The following is a 19,340-nucleotide window of genomic DNA, read 5'->3' as shown; positions in this document are numbered from 1 at the left end:
TTGTTAATAAAAAACGTAAATGAAGATATAATTTAGTGTGTAATACTTACTTGCAAATTGCATATCCGGACAAGGAAAAAGGAAATGCAAAAAAAAACCCCAGCACAACAGCGTGTCCCTAAATGACAAAATCGTTAAAAAAATAAGAATAAAAAATATATAATAAATAATTTAAAATAATGAATGAAAAATTTCTCCGATTGTTTTTAAATTACTACACTGTAGCTTCATCAGATGCTCCCTTGTCCTAGTATTTTTGGAAAGCGTGAACAGACGCTTCACATCTACCCGTTCAACTCTACTCATTATTTTATAGACTTCTATCATATCTCCCCTCAGCCGCCTTTTCTCCAAGCTGAAGAGCCCTAGCCGCCTTTCCTCATAGAGAAGTCGTTCCATCCCCTTTATCATTTCGTCGCCCTTCTCTGCACCTTTTCTAATTCCACTATATCTTTTTTGAGATGCGGCAAACCAGAATTGAACACAATATTTCCAGCTGCCGGTCGCACCCTGGAGCGATACATAAGGCATTATAAAACATCCTCATGTTTGTTTTCCATTCCTTTTCCTAATAATACCTAACATTCTATTGCTTTCTTAGCTGCAGCAGCACACTGACCAGAAGGTTTTCAACGTATCATCAACGACGACAACCTAGATCCCTTTCTTGGTCCGTGACTCCGAACGTGGAACCTTGCATGACATAGCTATAATTCAGGTCCTCTTTCCCACATGCATCCACCTTGCACTTGCTCACATAAACGTCATCTGCCATTTAGCAGCCCAGTCTCGTAAGGTCTCCTGTAATTTTTCACAAATCCTTCCGTGATTTAACAACTTTGAATAAATTTGTGTCACTAGTTACTCCCACTCTAGGTCATTTATAAATATGTTAAAAAGCAGCGGTCTAAGCACAGAGCCTGGGGAATCCCACGAACTACCCTTCTACATTGAGAATACGGACCATTAACCTACTCTCTGTTTTTTATCTTTTAACCAGTTTTAATCCACAATAGAACACTACCTCCTAGCCATGACTCTCCAGTTTCCTCTGGAGCCTTCCATTGATATTTCAGCACCTAAATCTATGTGCATCCATTTACACCAACGAAAATGTGGAGTAAATCCCAGCACGTAGATTTAAACACTGGGCCATATTCTATAACTAGGCGTGTAAATTTTAGAATGCCCACAAAATGCCCAATTCCCCACCCATAACTTTGCCCCGTTTTGCCTGCGCGCATTACAATTTAGGCGCAGTGCGTTACAGAATGCGCTTAACGCAGTGGCGTTCTGTGGTTGCCTGACACCCAGGGTGGATCGCCACTACGCACTCCCCCCCACATAGTCCCCACCTGCCAACCAGGTTCCAGCTCCGTCCACCCCCGTGGCGCCTCGCATCTGCAGCGCTGCTGTAAAAAGAAGAAAATCGCCTCGTCAGCAGCCCTTCCCTCTGTGTCCCACCCTCGAGGAAATAGGAAGTTATGTCAGAGGGCGGGACACAGTGAGGGAAGGGCCGACGAGGAGGCGATTTTCTTCTTTTTACAGCAGCGCTGCAGATGCGAGGCATCACGCTGGGGTGGACGGAGCTGGAACCTGGTTGGCAGGTGGGGACTGCGTCAGGGGGGGAGGTGGTGCCACGCTGGGGGTGGACGGAGCTGGAGCCTGGTTGGCAGGTGGAGACTGCGTCGGGGGGGGGCGGTTCCATGCCAGGGTGGGGTGTGGATGGACGGAGCGGAGCACCCCCCCACCCATTGACACCTGGGGCGGACCGCCCCCCCCCTGCCCTTGCTACGCCACTGGCTTACCAAGTTGTGTGCGTAAATTCTAATTACTGCCAATTAGTGCTCATTATTGCTTGTTATGCGCTGTTATCAGCGCTCATTAGCTTGTTAAAAAGTTACGCGCGTTGTTATAGAATCCGTGCAGATTTCAGCATGGATCTCTAGGCTCGCTATAGAGAATCCGGGGGTCTGTGCCTAATTTAGGTGTCAGGATTTACGCCAAGTAAATTATGGCGTAAATGGCTGTGACTACATTTGGTTGCGTGGAGAGGCGCTCAGCGTTATTCTATATATGGCACTCGGCACATGCTCAGACCAGGGGCGTAGCCAGACAACAGATTTTGGGTGGGCCTAGGCAAGAAGTGGGTGGCCACCAAGTGTTCTCCCCGCCACCACCCGAAAAATATCTCAGCTGGCGGGAAAACGCTTCTTTCCACCTTGGCAGTCTGCAGTAGGCATGCGCTGAAAACTGAGCATGCACAGGCGCCAGTATCGTGGAGAGCAGCGTTTTAATTATTTTCAGGGGGATGTCTTCAGCTGGCGGAGCTTGGGATCCCCACCAGCTACCGCTAAACGTGGGCTACTGTTGGGTGGGCCTGAGCCCTAAATGGGTGGGCCATGGCCCACCTGTGGCAACGCCACTGGAGCCTCAGACATACTTGACCATTAATACACTGGAGCCTGTTTTTGATATAATTTGGAGTTTATTGGGCCGCAGCCAGGTACATCAAAATTTACATTTCTCATCTTCACACACAGATATACCCTTACTTAACATCATAACTGTTAACATTATATACTGTAAGTATGGGTACACAGCTTCTTTCACCCTCACAGGTTGTGCCCTTGAAGTAGCCTGTTCTCCAGCTGTGCTGCCTCTTGCAGCACCCGTTGTCTCTCCAGGGTATCCCGTTAAAGGCTACACCTACGATTGTCTCTCTCCGGTGTATCCCGTTGGAGGATGCACCCACGATCTTTCCCGATCTGATGATCTGGGCATCCTGGCCGTTAAAGCCAGGAGACAAGCTGTGACCCTGACTCTTGTTTACATTTCAACTTTACCATCACCTGTTTTCACATAACGCCTTTCCACATCCCTTATCAGTGGCGTAGCAAGGGGGGCTGCCACCCGGGGCGGTTCGCCGTTGCACCCCCCCCCCCCGGGTGCAGCACGATGACATCCCCCCCCCCCTCGGCACATCAACCCCCCCCCCGACCTAGTGCCTACCCTCCTGAACTCTGTCCAACCAGCTCCCGCACCCTACCTTAAAGAAATCTCCAGAAGCCGTGGCGAGGCGCAGCGCCTCGGCCTGCATGTAAAAGAAGTGTGGATCGTCTCATTGAGCCTTCCCGCACTCTGTCTGTCCCACCCTTGTGGAAATAGGAAGTTGCGTCAGCAGAGGGCGGGACAGACAGAGTGAGGGAAGGCCCGATGAGACGATCCACACTTCTTATACATGCAGGCGCGAGGCGCTGCGCCTCGCCACGTTCTGGAGATTTCTTTAAAGGTAGGGTGCGGGAGCTGGTTGGACAGAGTTCGGAGGGTAGGCACTAGGTCGGGGGGGGGGTTGATGTGCCGAGGGGGGGGGATGTCATCGTGCTGCACCCGGGGGGGGGGGGGGTGGCAACGGTGAACCGCCCCGGGTGGCGGTTCGCCTTGTCACATTGTTTCTTCACCTTCATATCCTCCGACACCAACACCCCAAGGTCTCTCTCCTCTTGAGTCGAGCTTGCTAATCTCTCCCCTCCTATTCGGTATCTCTCTTTTAATGAAAGAGCTCAGGCTCTACACACAATTCTGCCTTGTCAGAGATTCTGTGACTGGTTGCAGGGGGCCAGGCTATTGTGGGGTGGGTTCATCAGTGATCACCCCACCTCTGAAGGGTGGCCTGGCATTTGAGTACTGACACCTTTTTTGCTATAAAAAACACACTGTTTAAAGTAGACTAAAATGACTACCCACCCCCACCTTGCTAGACTGTCATTGAAATGCTTTGAAGCTTCACTTATATATACTATCAACTAACCATTTGCTTATTTCCGATCTGAGGAAGAAGGGCAACCTTCGAAAGCTAATCAAGAAATGTATTAAGTTATGTCCAAATAAAAAAGGTATCATCTTATTTTTCTTTTCCATGTTTATTTTGTTTGATTTCTATTGATAATCTTTGAAGTCAAAATTATAAAATGTTTTGATACCCACCGGACAGGTCTTAATAAAGATCTGGCCTTTCTATCCCACTATAAACCACAAATTCTACTGCTTTGTCACTCGCTTATCAGCCACCCATTTCTCACCTACCTACCTACCCCTCCCTCTTCTGTGAGACTGTCATTGGAATGCTTTTCTGTTTCACTTATAATCTATTTGTCAACATTTGCTCATTTCTGATCTGAAGAAGAAGGGTACTTTTGAAAGCTAATCAAAAAATATATTAAATTTAGTCCAATAAAAAAAGAAATCTTATTTTCTTTCTAGGTTTTGTTTTATTTGTATGTATTGCCTTTAAAAGTGGACCAACAAGGCTACCGCAGCACTTTACTTGCGGAAATAGGAAATTCAGCCATTTACTGGCAGCGCTAAAATTGGTCTTGTCGTGCGGAAAGATCCACGCTGAGGATAGGAGAGGCCACTTTCTAGCGCTACTTAAGGGGTGTAAACCAGGCCGCTACACAGTCCCTGCCGGGCTTGCTGTGATGGTCCTTCATACCTTGATGAAGTGAGAAACGTTTTGGCTGTGAAACAAGGGCCTTGTTGGCAGAACAGAATCATCATCTCTCTATATAAAACGCACCACCAACATTCTAATGAAGCCTCACTTTACCAACGTTCTAAAGTGAGGCGGCAGAGACCGCTTTTTTGCTCCAGAGTGTCTGCCCCGCCCACGCGTCAAACGTGATGACGTCCAAGGGCGGAGCAACACTCAACGAATTGAAAAAGCAAAGCCTAAATTGCGTCACAACTATCCACCCTTCACAACGCCCCCACCCCCCTAAGTCGCCGCCCCTCAACAACCCCCCCCCACAAGCTTCACACCGCTGCCACCCGCAAACCCCCCAGCAACCAGAGACACAGGCAGGGGTAGGAGTAGGGAAACACAGCGTGTTTCCCTACTCCTCCACCTGCCTACAATCGCTACACGCTGCTACCAACGCAGACGAAAAAGCGCTACAGCTCATGGATGCTGCCCGCTGCACCTGCTCCTTCTTCAGCCGATTGACGACTTCGAGGGACATCCCGCTGCCCCCTTCGGTATTCCCAGGCACAATCACAACCCCCTCCCCACCCCCCCCCCCCCCCCAACAAACAGCAACCAGCCATGGAGGCAAAATAAGTCAGGGAGGAACAAATAACTGCAGTCAGCAACAAGGAGTAGCAGCGATGCCAAAAAATATTACAAACCCGGTGAGGGACGTGTAGCTCCGCCCTCATGTCACCACGCGATTACGTCGACGGCGGGGCGGGGTACAAACAGCGTTGCACATACACAACTTGGACGGAGATCCCCGAGCCCCCTCGGTAAACGATGACGTCGACGGCAGGGCGGTACAGAGAGCGTCACACATACAGAACTTGCACCGAGACCCAGAGCCACCTCTGTAACCGACATCAAAACAAAAAACCTAACCTCACGCAACAGTGTCAACTCAGGCTGGGAGGGTATGCTGGCACGGAGAAGGAGGAAATCATGGAAGGAAAACAGAATTGCTGGCATGGAGGAGGATGACATTAGGGAAGGAAGACAGAAACGCTTAACAGAGGGAAAAGCAGGTGGGGAGGGGTTCCTCAAACCAGAGAGGTGGGGGGGTGGGAGCCCTGCGAGAGGGGAGGGGCTCACACTCACTCACTCACTCAACTCACTACAGGTGGGGAAGGGACAGAGGGGGAGGAGGAAGGCAGGAGAGGGGGGAAAAGAGGGATGAAACGGAGGGGGGGCCAACAAAAGGCAAAAGTAGGATGGGGTGGTGGGACGGGAAAACCAGACTCTCACTCTGTCAAACACACTGTAGCTCTCGGAAAACTCTGTCTCTCTCACTCACTATTCCAACATACGCACTCGCACACACTCATTCTGAAACACACACACTCACTCACAGATACACAAGCACTCAATCTCTCTCTCACAATCGCACAGTCTCTCTCTCTCTCTCTCTCTCTCTCACACACACACTCACTCTAGCATACACACTACGAGGAAAACCTGGCTAGCGCCCGTTTCATTTGTTACTGAAACGGGCCTTTTTACTAGAAGTTATAAACCCGATTGATGTCTGAAGCACCCGTTTGAAGTGTATCATGATACATTAAGAAAGGTAAGTTCTACTTTTTAAACAAAATAATTGGAATTTATGAACTCCTACTTGAGAGTTGTCACATCCTGTTGGACGAGCCTTAAGGAAATTATTGAAAAACGCACTTGTTCGAAGAGACTTACAATAAGAATCCTCCTTAACGATGATTCATTCTAAATCTAAACCAACCACTTACTGATCCCTCTGAATTGATTGTATTAGTCATATTATCATTATTGGTCATTATATTTTACTGTTTTTTATTATGTAAATCATTCCTCAAACCTATCTGCCTTTTTTCTTACACAGTATTATGTTAAATTAGAACAAACCTCTTACTCTGTTCATAATTTTACCTTTTGCAATATAATGTAAGCCACATTGAGCCTACAAAGAGGTGGGAAAATGTGGGGTACAAATGCAGCCAAATAAATATAACAAAATTTTAAAATATGGGCTAAAAATGCTTTAAAAATATTCCAATTTCTTTGTAAATAGAAAGCCTAATGTTGGCCAGCGGCTGGAGGTTTTTTTTTAATGCCTTTGATGGAATAAGTAGCTCATTAGTTGTGTACATATACAACTGAGGTTTTTGCCTCCCCTAAGGTTGATATTGCCTTTCTGCACTGTTTATTCAAAATTTATTGGTGAGTGTTTTTGTTAGGATATATATATATATATATACAGTGGTGGAAATAAGTATTTGATCCCTTGCTGATTTTGTAAGTTTGCCCACTGACAAAGACATGAGCAGCCCATAATTGAAGGGTAGGTTATTGGTAACAGTGAGAGATAGCACATCACAAATTAAATCCGGAAAATCACATTGTGGAAAGTATATGAATTTATTTGCATTCTGCAGAGGGAAATAAGTATTTAATCCCTCTGGCAAACAAGACCTAATACTTGGTGGCAAACCCTTGTTGGCAAGCACAGCGGTCAGACGTCTTCTGTAGTTGATGATGAGGTTTGCACACATGTCAGGAGGAATTTTGGTCCACTCCTCTTTGCAGATCATCTCTAAATCATTAAGAGTTCTGGGCTGTCGCTTGGCAACTCGCAGCTTCAGCTCCCTCCATAAGTTTTCAATGGGATTAAGGTCTGGTGACTGGCTAGGCCACTCCATGACCCTAATGTGCTTCTTCCTGAGCCACTCCTTTGTTGCCTTGGCTGTATGTTTTGGGTCATTGTCGTGCTGGAAGACCCAGCCACGACCCATTTTTAAGGCCCTGGCGGAGGGAAGGAGGTTGTCACTCAGAATTGTACGGTACATGGCCCCATCCATTCTCCCATTGATGCGGTGAAGTAGTCCTGTGCCCTTAGCAGAGAAACACCCCAAAACATAACATTTCCACCTCCATGCTTGACAGTGGGGACGGTGTTTCTTTGGGTCATAGGCAGCATTTCTCTTCCTCCAAACACGGCGAGTTGAGTTCATGCCAAAGAGCTCAATTTTTGTCTCATCTGACCACAGCACCTTCTCCCAATCACTCTCGGCATCATCCAGGTGTTCACTGGCAAACTTCAGACGGGCCGTCACATGTGCCTTCTGGAGCAGGGGGACCTTGCGGGCACTGCAGGATTGCAATCCGTTATGTCGTAATGTGTTACCAATGGTTTTCGTGGTGACAGTGGTCCCAGCTGCCTTGAGATCATTGACAAGTTCCCCCCTTGTAGTTGTAGGCTGATTTCTAACCTTCCTCATGATCAAGGATACCCCACGAGGTGAGATTTTGCGTGGAGCCCCAGATCTTTGTCGATTGACAGTCATTTTGTACTTCTTCCATTTTCTTACTATGGCACCAACAGTTGTCTCCTTCTCGCCCAGCGTCTTACTGATGGTTTTGTAGCCCATTCCAGCCTTGTGCAGGTGTATGATCTTGTCCCTGACATCCTTAGACAGCTCCTTGCTCTTGGCCATTTTGTAGAGGTTAGAGTCTGACTGATTCACTGAGTCTGTGACAGGTGTCTTTCATACAGGTGACCATTGCCGACAGCTGTCTGTCATGCAGGTAACGAGTTGATTTGGAGCATCTACCTGGTCTGTAGGGGCCAGATCTCTTACTGGTTGGTGGGGGATCAAATACTTATTTCCCTCTGCAGAATGCAAATAAATTCATATACTTTCCACAATGTGATTTTCCGGATTTAATTTGTGATGTGCTATCTCTCACTGTTACCAATAACCTACCCTTCAATTATGGGCTGCTCATGTCTTTGTCAGTGGGCAAACTTACAAAATCAGCAAGGGATCAAATACTTATTTCCACCACTGTATATATATATATATATATATACAAGATCTTGCAGCACGTACTACGAACCCTTTCTCGCCAAGTTCGACCTAGCCTGAAAATACATCTCCCTGAGGCAGCTTTTAAAACTTAAAACCTGCTCAGTCCCCACATGGCTGCTGTCCATCCTCCCCCTCTCCACAGTAGGCCTCAATTCATGTACTTGGGCCTCGGCCCCACTACCTCAAGGCCCTGTGTCTGTCTGTCTGTCTTAGTAGATTGTAACTTTAAATAAGCAGAGACTGTCTGTAAAGAGCACAGCAAATCTATGGCAAGAGGTAAAAAAACGGATACGTCGGGATCCTCCGGATTCGAACCAAAAACTTACACCATCCCCAAATCTATTAGCACTGCGCAAATGATAATTAAAAATAATAATAATAGTAGTAATATCTAGATTGACCCTTTGACTTGGATATGATTGTGAAAAAAATTACAGATCCAGCCATGAATGCTTAAATCTTTTTCCTCTTTTTTTTTTTTTTTTTAAATTTTTGAGACCTGATTGACAAGTATGTGGGGATTGAAAAGCAAGCAGAAAAGGAGAATTTGAGTTTAAAATCTGATCTTACGGTTTGCACAGCTGGGCGGTCTTTGGCAGGTGTCTGTAGAATCCCAGGAAGCCACAAGCAAGGACCATTAGAAGGAGAAATCGGACTCTGTACAGTTTGCTTTAAGAAACATCCTTGATCCTCTTCCCTCCTTAGCAGACCTGTGGCTTCAGTCCCCCTGCTGGGAAGATTTTTATGTGCCCTGTCGCTGGGCGGATCTACCAGGAAGAAACATTCTAAGCAGTGTCACTACTGGAAGGCATGTGTAGCACTAGGAGTGAAGCTGACAGGGAGAGAATTCAGAGAGTATGGTACTTTTTATGGGACTGGGAGCAGACGTGGACCGGGGAGAGAACCTGTTGTTAAACATTTACCAGCACACCACTGGTTACATGGGTCATCTTGCATGACCTATTGCTTGTTCTAAGTGAAACAAACTTTTAGATAGCAAATGTGAAAAATGTACAAGTGTGTGGACATTTATAACGTAGTGTATGTTAATCGCAAGCAGAACAGAACAGCGGCCAGAACTTTAGAAGAGTTCTCAGGTGAAGGAAGGAGAAATCAGTAATGTGTGAATACCCTTTCAGACCAGTTGGTAACTCCGACGCTCTGACAACGTTGTTGAGATCTAGACATCACGTCTTCTCATCAGAACGTGCAAAAATAGTTACTAACCAACGAGGTCCCAAATTATCAGAATGAAAGTGTGCATACAAAAGGTACTGCTGGTTACTGAAAATGTTCCATATTTGACATAAAAATAACAAAGGAAAGTGGAGATCCATAAAACAAAGGCAGCCGAGCCAATTTAAAATAGTTGAAATGTTCCCTAAATCAGCCAGGGGTCTATATATCTAAAGTATAAAAATACAGAACATCAAGGAGGGAAAGGTGAGTAGTGGAGTGCCTCAGGGATCGGTGCTGGGCCCGATTCTGTTCAATATATTTGTGAGTGACATTGCCGAAGGGTTAGAAGGTAAAGTTTGCCTTTTTGCGGACGATACTAAGATTTGCAAGAGAGTGGACACCAGGGAGGGAGTGGAAAACATGAAAAAGGATCTGTAGAAGCTAGAAGAATGGTCTAAGGTTTGGCAATTAAAATTCAATGCGAAGAAATGCAAAGTGATGCACTTAGGGAGTAGAAATCCACGGGAGACGTATGTGTTAGGTGGTGAGAGTCTGATATGTACGGGGAGAGGTATCTTGAGGTGATAGTATCTGAGGATCTGAAGGCGATGAAAGTGTGACAAGGCGGTGGCCGTAGCTAGAAGGTTGCTAGGCTGTATAGAGAGAGGTGTGACCAGCAGAAGAAAAGAGGTTTTAATGCCCCTGTATAAGTCGTGGTGAGGCCCCACCTGGAGTATTGTGTTCAGTTTTGGAGGCCTTATCTTGCTAAGGATGTAAAAAGAATTGAAGCGGTGTAAAGAAAAGCTACGAGGATGGTATGGGATTTGCGTTACAAGACGTATGAGGAGAGACTTGCTGACCTGAACATGTATACCCTGGAGGAAAGGAGAAACAGGGGTGATATGGTACAGACGTTCAAATATTTGAAAGGTATTAATCCGCAAACGAACCTTTTCCGGAGATGGGAAGGCAGCAGAACTAGAGGACATGATATGAGATTGAAGGGGGGCAGACTCAAGAAAAATGTCAGGAAGTATTATTCACGGAGAGAGTGGTAGATACTTGGAATGCCCTCCCGCGGGAGGTGGTGGAGATGAAAACGGTAGCGGAATTCAAGCATGCGTGGGATAAACATAAAGGAATTCTGTTCAGAAGGAATGAATCCTCAGAAGCTTAGCTGAGATTGGGAGGCAGGGCTAGTGCTGGGCACGACTTCTACTGTCTGTGCCCTGAAAATGGCAGATACAAATCAAGGTAAGGTATACACAAGAAGTAGCACATATGAGTTTATCTTGTTGGGCAGACTGGATGGACCGTGCAGGTCTTTTTCTGCCATCATCTACTATGTTACAATGTATTTCTGGATGAGAGCCCTTTCTTCAGGTGCAACAAGAGAGTGTGAGTGACTTATAGCATGTAAAGGAGACCCATGCTTTCCTCAAGCTGGAATCACTGTTTGTATAATGTATAAAGGACACCTGTCCTTTCTTTAGACTGCAACTAGTGTGTTTAGATAGTGTTAAAGGAGACCCAGAGGGGCATAATCGAACGCGAACGCCCATCTCCATGGGCGTCTATGTCCGAGAACGGGTACGTGAAAGGGCTGGACAGACCGTATTTTCGAAAAAAAATGGCGCCCATCTTTTTTTCGATAATATGGTTTGTGCCCGGCAAATGCATCAGATTTGTGTGGATTTGAGCTGGGCGGTTTTGTTTTTCAGCAATAATGAAAACCGAAGGCGCCCAGCTCAAAAACGAACAAATCCAAGGCATTTGGTCGTGGGAGGGGCCAGGATTTGTAGTGCACCAGTCCCCCTCACATGCCAGGACACCAACCGTGCACCCTAAGGGGCACTTGTAACAATTAAAAAAAAAGTTAAATACCTCCCAAGTCCATAGCTCCCATCCCTTGGGTGCTGAGCCCCTCAAATCCCCCCACACCCACTGCCCACAACTCTACACCATTACCATAGGCCTTATGGCTGAAGGGGGGCACCTACATGTGGGTACAGTGGGTTTTGGGGGCGGTTTGGAGGGCTCCCATTTACCACCACAAGTGTAACAGGTAGGGGAGGGGTGGGCCTGTGTCCACCTGCCTGAAGTCCACTGCACCCACTAACTACTGCTCCAGGGACCTGCATACTGCTGTGATGGAGCTGGGTATGGCATTTGAGGCTGGCATACAAGCTGGAAAAAAAAGTTCTTAAAGTTCTTTTTGTTTTGGTGGGAGGGGGTTAGTGACCACTGGGGGAGTCAGGGGTGGTCATCCCTGATTCCCTCCGGTAGTCATCTGGTCATTTAGGGTACTTTTTTGGGTCTTGTTCGTGAAAAACAAAAGGGTCCAAAAATGACCCAAATTCGCGCTAAAAACGCCTTTCTTTTTTCGATTGTTGGCCGAAGGCGCCCATCTCTCCCTGGCTGATAAACATGCCCCAGTCCCGCCTTCACCATGCCTCTGACACACCCCCATCAACTTTGCCCGTTTCCGCGACAGATTGCAGTTGAAGATGCCCAAAATCGACTTTCGATTATACCGATTTGGGCGCCTTTGTGAAATGGGCGCCCATCTCCCGATTTGGGTCGAAATATGGGTGCCCATCACTTTCGAAAATAAGGCTGCCAGTGATGCATGTGGGTAAGAGGAACCCGAATTACGACTATGTCATGCAAGGTTGCGCGTTAGGAGTCACAGACCTAGAAAGGGATCTGGGAGTCATCGTTGATAAGACGTTGAAAACTTATGCTCAGTGTGCTGCGGCGGCTAAGAAAGCGCACAGAATGTTGAGTATTGTTAGGAAAGGGATGGAAAACAAACACGAAGATGTTATAATGCCGTTGTATCACTCCATGGTGCGACCGCACCTCAAATATTGTGTCCAATTCTGGTCACCGCATCTCAGAAAAGATATAAAGGAATTGGAGAAGGTGCAGAGAAGGGCGACGAAAATGATAAAAGGGATGGAACGACTGCCCTATGAGGAAAGGCTAAGACGGTTAGGGCTCTTCAGCTTGGAGAAAAGGCAGCTGAGGGGTGATATGATAGAAGTCTACAAGATAATGAGCGGAGTAGAGCGGACAGATGTGAAGCGTTTGTTTACACTTTCAAAAAATAATAGAACCAGGGGACACAAGATGAAACTAGAATATGGTAGATTTAAAACAAATAGGAGAAAGTTTTTCTTTACTCAGCGTGTAGTTGGACTCTGGAATTTGTTACCGGAGAATGTAGTGACAGCAGCTGGCCTTACGGAGTTTAAGGGGGGTTTGGACAGATTCCTGAAGGAAAAGCCCATTGAACATTATTAAATATATATATACTAGGAAAAAAGCCCCGTTTCTGATGCAAATGAAACGGGGGCTAGCAAGGTTTTCTTCTGTGTGCATGTGGAAGTTTGTGTGTCCCTGCCCTCTCCCCTCCCCCCTCTGAGTCCTTCACTGCTTTGCTGTGTTTTCCTTCACTGACTGTTTGTGTTACAGAGAGGGCGGGGCAGACACTCATGGGGAAACGGGATATCTCTCCCCCTTCACACTTCCGGCTGGAGGCTTCATAGAACGTTGGTGTTGCCTTTTATATAGAGAGATTTGGGAGGGGAGGTTTGCAGCTGGATATATTGCAAGGATGTGTGTCATTCTCTTCTTTTTGAGTCTGTGTTGGGAGCTTACTTCTAATTAGCTTGTGTTTTAAGTTGGGTGGCTGTCGGAAAGCCAGCTCTGGTGGGGATGGGAATATCTCTTTCAGTAATTCATCCTCCTGGAGTACAGGCTGCAGATCTTTTATGATTTTTCTTAATTTTTCCAGCTCTGGATTGAATGTCACTATCCCACAAACTCAAATTACCTTTAAAAATTGTCTATCTCCTTCAACAGCTATGAAATCTCTCTCCATATATTGAAAAGACGAGTCTGACCATAGCGGTCCATGCCATGATAACGTCACAACTAAACTATTGTAATGCCCTGTACACACTGGTCAAACCAAAAAGAGTTTGTATCAGCTCCAACTAATTCAGAAAGCTGCAGCACGACTGATAGAAGGCTGCAAGTGGCGTGACCACATCACTCCCTTTCTGCAAAAACTATCACTGGCTACCAGAGCCTTACAGGGCTAAATGTAACACTTCCTGTGATTTTCAGGGCCCTCAGACAAAATGGGCCAGAGTACTTAAGTTAGCCCTTTACACACCTTTGAGACCTCTAAAGTCCTCTCAAGGATCATCACTATCTGTCCCCTCATCAAAAGAAATTGTACGATGTGATACCTGCCAGTGAGACATCTCAGGAGTAGCCCCCATGCTCTGGAATTCTCCCAGAGGGGCTGCGTATAACTCGAGACTACCTCTACTCAGGAAGCAGGTGAAAGCCTGGCTCTTCTCCCAAGCGTTTAATACATAGGGAGCAGCCGTGCGGCCGTCGGTTCCGCCAGTTCCCTGCCCCGGAACAGGAAGTAGTGTCAGAAGGAGCAGGGAACCAGCAGAACCAACAGCTGTGTGGCTGCTCCCTGCACTCCATTGCAGCGTGCACCTGGAGTGGACAACCCCCACCACCCCGCCCTTGGTACGCCACTGTTCCTGTCATAGTATGAGCAAAACTAACCTTGTCGAGAAATATTTGGAGTGATAAAAGGGAGGGAAGCCAATGTGAGATTTCTATACATCATAATCATCCCCCCCCCCCCCCACACACCTTTTAATAAAGTATAAAAGACATTATAAGAAAGTCACAAGGGTCTTCTATGCATAAAGAATCCCCCCCCCCCCCCCCCCAGCTAGTTGCAGCCACCCAGGAAAATTATCATTGTAACTAATAAGCATTATTTCACAGTCTTCTCTATGGGGGTGAAATCTGGAACCCACATAAGATTGGACAGAATCCAGATATGCCAAGTTACCCTGTTCCAGGAAAGAGACAAGACTTTTTGTCCATTCCCGGTTTTGAGTTTACACCTGCAAAAAGACACTCAGAACGTAAACTTAACAAACCACAACAGCCCCAATTTAATTTCTAAAGCTCAAACTGCAACAACCCTACCTATGGAAAGAATGTACTGTATTACAACAGAGTATTAACACATCTGCTATTTAGGAAACTAGGACAAGGTGGTTTGCTATTAATCCCTAGATCAAAACTATAGATTAACACAACTCATTAACACAAAGAACACAAGGCAAAGCCTCACCTAATACAGAGTACAGAACCACCAATTAGATAAGGAATAATGTAGAAACAAAAATGGAGACATGAAGAAAGCAAGACTCCATAAGCAGTGCAATGCTAGAAAAATACAGTAGAAAGGATGCACATTTCCTAAAGCTGACACATTCCAGTAGCTAAAATGTCAAGTAATTTTTTTTTCTTTTCTACTTTTGTTCTTTATTTTTTTCTGCTTTTCTTGTGTTAGTCTGGCCTAAATTCTCTCCCAGGGTCTCCTTTCCATTTATTCTCTCTCCTCTTGTCTTCTGCCCTTCCTTCTCTACATCTGGCTGACACTGATCTTCCCTTTCAGCTTTTTTCCCCATTTCATTCTTCACAGCTTCTCCATTCGTAGATAACTTTTCTCCGAGGACAAGCAGGACAATGAATTCTCACATATGGGTGACATCATCTGATGGAGCTCCGGCACTGATGCTACTCAGTGTTCAATAAGAATCTCGAAGCCTTTGGTGGCCTTCCCACCTGACATGAGTGAGCAGGACCAGCAGTCTTATTTTTATCCATGAAGCAGAGCAGTCATGTTTGCCAGCTCTCCTCAGCGTTTCATTTTACATAGTAACATAGTAGATGACGGCAGAAAAAGACCTGCACGGTCCATCCAGTCTGCCCAACAAGATAAACTCACATGTGCCATTTTTTTGTGTATACCTTACCTTGATTTGTATCTGTCTTTTTCAGGGCACAGACCGTATAAGTCTGCCCAGCACTATCCCCGCCTCCCAACCACCCGCCCCGCCTCCTATATTGATTCCTTCCCTAGCAAAATGCGAGACTTTCCCTTATATTTTTGTTTATTTTTAACTCTCTTCTTATTTTCTAACCTCTTTTGCGTGGCTCCCTTGACCCCCTCAGGTTGGAGAACCCCGGTTGGGACTCTCCCCTATTGTCTTAAAAATTGAGGGGTCCTTTTACAAAGGTTTGCTAGCATTTTTAGTGCATGCTAAAGAAAGGGGAAGGGAGGACAGGACACCCTGAGGCCCGCCCACTCGTCCGCCTGCCCCCCCCTCGTGGCCATGCGGTAAGATTGCTTATACCCCGTGGCCATGCAGGGGAGGAGGGAGCACTTACTGGCACCCATTGAGGGGGTGGTAAGGGCTCCTGCTGTAACCTGACGGTAACTGGGTAATGCACGGTGCCAGGGGCGTAGCCAGACTTCGGGAGGAGAGGGGTCCAGATCCCGAGGTGAGGGGGCACATTTTACCCTGCCACCGCCGCCACCACCACCTTTGACCCCCCCCCTCCCGGCATCAACCTTTTCGATCCCCCCTTCCCGCCGTCGCCATCGGGTGCCTTTGCAAGCAAGGCTTTTGTTTCTGTGAGTCTGACATCCTGCACGTTGTACATTGTACATGCAGGACGTCAGACTCACAGAAACAGAAGCCTTGCTTTTAGATCAGCAATGCAGCCGCTCCGGAGAAGAGGACTTCGGCTGGTGGGGGTTGGGGACCCCCGCCAGCAAAGGTACCCGACGGCGGCGGTGGGGGAGGGTTGACAGCGGGAGGGGGGGGCGAGAGGGTCGGTGGCGGGGGGGCCAGGGTCAAATCTACAGGGGCCCCACATAGCTACGCCCCTGCGCAGTACTGCCCGATTATTGCTGGGTAACCCCCTAATATTTTTTGAATATTTCCACTAGCACTGGGGTTGGGCCAGCGGTAGCTCCAAATTGGCTTGCGGTAAGCTCACAGTGGGCTTACTGCCGCTTATTAAAAGGGCCTCTATTAGTGTCTGATTTTATCTTCAGGGAAAGTGACACGCTTAAACATACAAAGCAGTTTAATATTTACAAGTATGAGGTCCAATTATACATTTTTTACAGGATTGTTGTTGGAGGGGTTGTGTCGGGATAATCATGATTGTTGATTTGAATTATCAAAATCTCAGGGGGAAGGGGGAGATTTAAGGCTGAAGGTGCACCTAGGGTGCCCAATGCGGCCCTAGGGGTGGTAGTGAGATTGACATCCCTGGGTATCAGCCTGATGCAGTGGTGTAGCCGTGGGTGGGCCTGGATGGGCCTTGGCCCACCCACTTTGGACTCAGGTCCACCCAAAATTCTAGTGCCCTTGTTATAGCTGGTGGGGAACCCTAAGACCCACCATCTGCAAAGGTCCTACTTGCTCCAGCCGGTGGCCCTGTGTATGCGCTGCTGTCGCGCTGGCCTCCCCCTGCCGCACACGCTCAGTTTTTGCGCAGCTGGAGCAAGGATGGAAGGGAGCTGTACTTGCCTCTGGAGAACCTCTGCTTCTGGTGGGGCTTAGGGATCCCCACCAGCTTAGGTATTAATGTTTTTTGTTGGTGCCGAGGGGGATGTAGAGACTACATTTGCCCACCCAGTTTGCCCAGTGGCCTATCCAAAATTTGAGGTCTGGCTACGCCTCTGGCCTGCTGCTCTAACCATTAGGCTACTCCTCCAGCGGAATGACATTCTTTAAACAGTCTGACAGAATAACTGCTTGTAGGGTTAAAGCAGTGTGTTTTTTTCTAGCAAAAAAGGTGCCGGTACTCAAAAGCCAGGCCACCCTTCAGGGGTGGGGTGAATACTGAGAGACCCACCCCACAATAGCCAGGCCCCCTGCAACCAGTCACAGAATCCTTGACAAAGCAGAATTGATGTCTAGAGCCTGAGCTCTTTCATTTAAACTTGGGGACCATGGGTCAATTTTAGCAGACAATGGAAAAGGTGTCAGTACTCAGTACCCCCAAGTACCCCCCTCAAAAAAAAAGCCCTGGGTTAAAGCAACTTAATCCACAGGTTGCAGGGAAATTACGGTATAGATTCCATTATATGGATGGGATAGCATGAAAGCTGGCCAAGAATAATTCAGAGCTTCCAAGTTACCCATTCCAGGAGGGAGACTTTTTGGCCGGTCCTGTTTTTTAACTTATACCCCAAAGTATTGTAGTATTTGCAGTCCATGATTCTTTCCATTGAAATCAGTGCTACAGGTCCCATAATGCACCAGGATGAGATTGGCAGGAATCTAGGACTGACCAAACATTCTCCCTCCTGGAATGGGTAACTTGGCGGCTCTGGAATATGGATTCTCTGGATGTAGTGTAGCCAGAGTTTGTTTGGTTTTTTTTTTTATTGACGTGGGGAAGAAACAGTAGGCCTCAAAATCTTAGTAGAGAAAGAAGCAGTGCATCTTTTCTAGCAAAAAAGGTGCCGGTACTCAAATGCCAGGCCACCCTTCAAGGGTGGGGATGACCACTGAGGAACCCACCCACAATAGCCAGGCCTCCTGCAACCTGTCACAAAATCTAAGACAAGGCAGAATTGTTGTCTAGAGCCTTAGCACTTTCATTAAAGCTTGGGGTCCATGGGTCAATTTTAGCAGACAATGGAAAAGGTGTCAGTACTCAGTACCCCCAAGTACCCCCCTCAAAAAAAAAGCCCTGGGTTAAAGCAACTTAATCCACAGGTTGCAGGGAAATTACGGTATAGATTCCATTATATGGATGGGATAGCATGAAAGCTGGCCAAGAATAATTCAGAGCTTCCAAGTTACCCATTCCAGGAGGGAGACTTCTTGGCCGGTCCTGTTTTTTAACTTATACCCCAAAGTATTGTAGTATTTGCAGTCCATGATTCTTTCCATTGAAATCAGTGCTACAGGTCCCATAATGCACCAGGATGAGATTGGCAGGAATCTAGGACTGACCAAACATTCTCCCTCCTGGAATGGGTAACTTGGCGGCTCTGGAATATGGATTCTCTGGATGTAGTGTAGCCAGAGTTTGTTTGGTTTTTTTTTTTTATTGACGTGGGGAAGAAACAGTAGGCCTCAAAATCTTAGTAGAGAAAGAAGCAGTGCATCTTTTCTAGCAAAAAAGGTGCCGGTACTCAAATGCCAGGCCACCCTTCAAGGGTGGGGATGACCACTGAGGAACCCACCCACAATAGCCAGGCCTCCTGCAACCTGTCACAAAATCTAAGACAAGGCAGAATTGTTGTCTAGAGCCTTAGCACTTTCATTAAAGCTTGGGGTCCATGGGTCAATTTTAGCAGACAATGGAAAAGGTGTCAGTACTCAGTACCCCCAAGTACCCCCCTCAAAAAAAAAGCCCTGGGTTAAAGCAACTTAATCCACAGGTTGCAGGGAAATTACGGTATAGATTCCATTATATGGATGGGATAGCATGAAAGCTGGCCAAGAATAATTCAGAGCTTCCAAGTTACCCATTCCAGGAGGGAGACTTTTTGGCCGGTCCTGTTTTTTAACTTATACCCCAAAGTATTGTAGTATTTGCAGTCCATGATTCTTTCCATTGAAATCAGTGCTACAGGTCCCATAATGCACCAGGATGAGATTGGCAGGAATCTAGGACTGACCAAACATTCTCCCTCCTGGAATGGGTAACTTGGCGGCTCTGGAATATGGATTCTCTGGATGTAGTGTAGCCAGAGTTTGTTTGGTTTTTTTTTTTATTGACGTGGGGAAGAAACAGTAGGCCTCAAAATCTTAGTAGAGAAAGAAGCAGTGCATCTTTTCTAGCAAAAAAGGTGCCGGTACTCAAATGCCAGGCCACCCTTCAAGGGTGGGGATGACCACTGAGGAACCCACCCACAATAGCCAGGC

At 46.8% G+C, this 19,340-nt stretch overlaps 1 pseudogene; it reads right to left on the bottom strand.

Annotated features, from left to right (window-relative positions):
- Positions 1 to 9,184, bottom strand: part of LOC115457871 — a 41,142-nt pseudogene extending 31,958 nt beyond the window's left edge.
- Positions 9,185 to 19,340: the final 10,156 nt, after the last annotated feature.

The sequence above is a fragment of the Microcaecilia unicolor genome, chromosome 14 (genome assembly GCF_901765095.1).
Source record: "Microcaecilia unicolor chromosome 14, aMicUni1.1, whole genome shotgun sequence".
NCBI lineage: Eukaryota > Metazoa > Chordata > Amphibia > Gymnophiona > Siphonopidae > Microcaecilia > Microcaecilia unicolor.
The sequence above is the reverse complement of the archived record's forward strand: the minus strand, read 5'-3'. Positions and strand labels throughout refer to the sequence as shown.